The sequence below is a fragment of the Eptatretus burgeri genome, chromosome 10 (assembly GCF_056783735.1).
Source record: "Eptatretus burgeri isolate ZD-2024b chromosome 10, Ebu_testis_v1, whole genome shotgun sequence".
NCBI classification, from domain to species: domain Eukaryota; kingdom Metazoa; phylum Chordata; class Myxini; order Myxiniformes; family Myxinidae; genus Eptatretus; species Eptatretus burgeri.
In genome coordinates, this window is record NC_140970.1 from 25,029,878 (window position 1) to 25,034,877 (window position 5,000).

Below are 5,000 nucleotides of genomic sequence, written 5' to 3' on the forward strand. Positions count from 1 at the left end.
AGGGAATTTATCCTTATGATTATATGGATTCATTTATGAGATTTAAAGAAACACAACTTCCTTCAAAAGAAAGTTTCTATAATAACCTTTATAAAGAAGAGATAAGTGATAAGGAATATAAACAAGCACAAGAAATATGGAAAATATTTAAGATAAAGAACCTTGGAGAATATCATGATTTATATCTAAAAACAGATGTTTTATTGTTAGCTGATGTATTTGAAGGTTTTAGATCACTCTGTCATAATAAAAATTGTTATGGATTAGATCCTGCCCACTATTTCACAGCTCCTGGTTTAGCTTGGAGTGCAATGTTGAAAATGACAAAACAAGATATAGATTTAATCAGGGATGTTGATATGCTTTTGATGATTGAGAAGTCCAAGAGAGGTGGAATATCACAAGTATGTTCAAAAAGATATGCTAAAGCAAATAATAAATATCTTCCAAATTATGATAGTGAAAAAGATAGCAATTATTTGATGTATTTTGATGCTAATAATTTGTATGGATGGGCAATGTCTCAATCTCTGCCTTATGGTAAATTAGAGTGGGTGGAAGAAAAGGATTATGAAAAGGCTTTGATGAATATTGTTATTTCTTCTCAAGAGGAATTGAATGACGAAGAAGAAGGTTATTATTTTGAAGTTGATTTGAGGTACCCGAGTGATCTTCATAATAAGCATAAAGACCTTCCTTTTGCATGTGAGAAAGAAACCCCAAAGAAAGAATGGTTCAGTGATTATCATAAAAGTTTTAATATTAAAGGCAAATCAACAGAAAAGTTATTAACAACATTCTATGATAAAGAGGGATATGTTTTGCATCAGAGAAGCTTAAAACAGTTTTTGAGAGAAGGATTGAGAGTAGCTAAAATTCATAGAGTTTTAAAATTTAAACAAAGTCCTTGGGTGAAAAAGTATATTCAATTCAATACAGATATGAGAGCAAATACAAAAGTAAAATTTGAAGGGGACTTTTATAAATTAATGAATAATGCTGTATTTGGAAAGACTATGGAAAATGTTAGAAACAGGCAAAACATTAGATTCGCAACATCTTGGAAAGAAGCTTCGAGATTGATAAATAAACCAAGTTTTGAGAGAGAAGAGGTTTTTTCAGAGAACTTTTCTGCAATTCATATGAAAAAGGAAAGTATTGTAATGGATAAACCAATTTATATTGGAACAGCAGTTCTTGATTTATCAAAGATATTGATGTATGATTATTTGTATAATGACTTAAAGAAAGAGTATGGTGAAAATGTTTCATTGTTGTATATGGACACTGATAGTTTTATCCTAGATATAAAAACTGATGATCTTTATAAAGATATGAAGAAAAATATTGGAGTATATGATACAAGTAATTTCAGCAAGAAGAGCGAGTTATTTTCCAAAAAGAATGAAAAGGTTATTGGTAAGTTTAAGAATGAGTTGGGTGGAAAAGTAATGAGTGAGTTTATTGGATTGAGAGCAAAGGCATATGCTTATAAGTATGGTGATCAGATTGATAAGAGGTTAAAGGGAATAAAGAAATATGTAATAAAGAAATCAATAACTTTTAGAAATTATTATAATTGTTTGATGAATAAGAAAGAAGGATATAGGAAAATGAATACAATAAGAAGTTATAAACATAACATATATAGTGAAGAAGTAAATAAAAAGGCATTAGGAGCCTTTGATGATCAGAGATTTATTTTAGATAATGGAATAGATTGTGTTTCATATGGATATTGTATGATAGAGTGAATAGAATAGATTGTGTTTTAACGATGGGAAGATGGGTTAGGGTTTTTTAAGGGCTACTGCCGCGTTTTTTTGCAATATATAAATGGTCAAACCAAGTATTAATCAAACTAAAGAGTGGAGAAAATCTCAGTCTTGGTATATAAATGGAAAACATAATGAATGTGAAAAATATCAAATAAGTCTTATTGAAAAAAATAACTAAAACAAAGGTAAATAAAACAAATAAGCGAATCAATTTAAAAAGTAGTAAGTTAGAGGATGTAAAGAAAAAAATGAATATCCTTGAATGGACTGAAAACTTTGATGGTTATCAATTGAATAATGAAAAAACAATTTACTATAATCTCAAAATGATATGTGGCTCAGGAGGTGGTCAAACAAGAGCATAAAGAGAAGTTTATCATTTCGTAATGGCACAAAAGGGGTATCTTAAAAAATATAAAGATTCAAATGTTTTGTTTTTCAATATTTTAGATGGGGATTATTGTGCAAAGAAAATTAAACTATTGAAGGAATTTGAGAATGAACAAATCTTTATAGGTTCAATGAGTGAGCTAAACAATATGCATCGGTTATTTGATAAAGAGTGTCTCGAGGCTTAGACGTTTTAGATATTTCTTTCGAATCACCTTTAACAAATCACATTACCACTTTAGTACTTGAACAAATCTTTATCTTATTGCATGGATTATTTGAAAAAAAAAGTGTCCCCAGGTTAAAAGGGGAGACAAATAAATATACCTTGGGATAAAAAGGGGGTTTATTTTTAGGGAAAAAAAATATAAGTAGGTGAAAATCCCGCATTCATTTACATGGGGAAAAGAGAGCCAGAACCAGTATATTCACACTACTTATATACATATATATATATACATATACATACATATATATATATATATACATATACATACATATATATATATATATATATATACATATATATATATATATATATATATATACATATATATATATATATATATATATATATATATATATATATATACATATATATATATATATATATATATATACATATATACATATACATACATACATATATATACATATATATACATACATACATACATACATACATATATATATATATATATATATATATATATATATATATATACATACATATATATATATATATATATATATATATATATATATATACATATATATATACATACATATATATATATATATATATATATACATATATATATACATATATATATATATATATATATATATATATATATATATATATATATATATATGTATGTATATATATATGTATATGTATATATATATATATATATATATATATATATATATATATATATATATATATATATATATATATATATATATATATATATATATATATATATATATTGGGAGTAATCCTCCTAAAAATATCACATGGTTTGACACCTTTATGAAGCAGAAAAATGATAGCTCTTCGTTGCTATGTAACAGTGCACACACTCTTATAGTGGGCAACCATCTTAGCAGCATGATTACAAACACCACACTTAGAGTTGTCAAGTACTAAATGGTCAACAAATGGATCCCACCTGCCTCTGCAACATAATACAATTGCATTGCATTCATGCACTATTTTGTACTGATAGATCTTTATGATTATGAACTTTAGAAATGTCATTGTATCTTTCTGGGGTTTTGTCTAAAGCAGGTTCAGTGCTGACAAAGCATCCCTACGGCAAGGATTAAAGTGGATGGTTTTCCTTTGTCATCCCAGTGGTAGTCAGGAGAGGAATTTAGAATTTAGCCAAGGTGCTGGTGATAATTCACCTAGTCTTCACAAGGATGCTATGGGATCTTTAATGTTCACCATCCACTGTCAGCAGACAGGATGCTCACTTTAACGTCAATCCGAGAGATGGCGCATAAATTGATGAATCACCCTGCCTTCAAAACACCAGGATAACAGTTTATAGCTGGATCAGGATTCAAACCCAGTCTAAGCAGGTCAAACGCAAGTGTGCATACGTCTAGGCTATCCTACCAGCCCTTGTTTTCCCCTGCCCCTCTGACAAGGTTAGAGACTGGAGACATTAAAATGAGCTTTGTCTGACCGACCATCCATCCACGTACTTTTGTGCATGCAATATTTCAAAAACTGTTGAATATTTACCTTTCATATTGCAGATATCTATTCCTCATGATGACATCTCAACCTGATTAGATCATGGCGGTGATTGGCTAAATTATGTTACCATGGCAACCATCAATGTAACTTGGCTTGTGTTCACGATATTTCAAAAAATGTTCAAGATGTAGCTTTCATATTACACAGATCTATTCCTCACATATTATATTACACAGATCAAAAGACATGGGACCTCGAGTATCAGCTTCTTGTTTATATACAAGCATGCATAAACATAATGAAGGCTGTGAATACATATCACAGATGATGTAGGCACTAAAGATGTCTCAATATGTCGAGAGCTAAGGACAGATGTGGTACATGTATTTACTGCCAAAGAGTTATAATTGGAAAATCCTCCATCTCTTTGCTGATGACTCCACCCTCTACCATACATCTCTCATACCTCTGTTTGGCAGGCCGCAGCCTCTTCATTCTCTGCACACCTGGATAAAATCACAAGCTGGTCAAACACTTGGAACGTGTCTTTCAATCCTAATAAATCTCACTCTCACTATGTCTCTCCGAAAGGACCGTCTGGAAACCCCACACACACTACTCCCATCTACTTTCTCAACAATCCCTTTGAATAAGTCCTTTCATTCAAGCTATTTGGCCTCACTATCTGCCATGATCTTTCCTGGGAAAGCCACATTTCCAAGCTGATCTCCAAAGCCAGTTGCAGACTGGGCATCCTATGTTGTGGAAAGTACCTCCTTGGCACACCTGAACTTTGAACCACATACAAAGCTTTCATCCACAGTTTGATAGAGTACTGCTCTCCCCTTGGGGTGGTGCTCCTGCCTCACACCTAGCTCGACTTCACGCTGTGGAAAACAAGACTTTTAGGATCATTGGTATTTCCAGCAATGAAGCTGAGTCTTTGGGTCACTCACTCTCTTACCGCAGGCAGGTCGGTAGTCTTTCTGTCTTCTACAGTCTCCTCTCCAGCATTGCCCCCCCTCCCTGCTCTGTCTGTGCTCTGTCCCCCCTATATTTTCACAGGGCGTTCAAGGTTCACCAAAAACCCCCTTCTGGTGAAACTGCTAAAATCAAGACTC

At 31.6% G+C, this 5,000-nt stretch overlaps 1 protein-coding gene across 1 annotated transcript in view; it reads right to left on the reverse strand.

Moving 5' to 3' along the window:
* Positions 1 to 5,000, reverse strand: part of LOC147018114 (inositol 1,4,5-trisphosphate-gated calcium channel ITPR1-like) — a 489,954-nt gene that overhangs the window by 121,449 nt on the left and 363,505 nt on the right. The window lies entirely within an intron of this gene.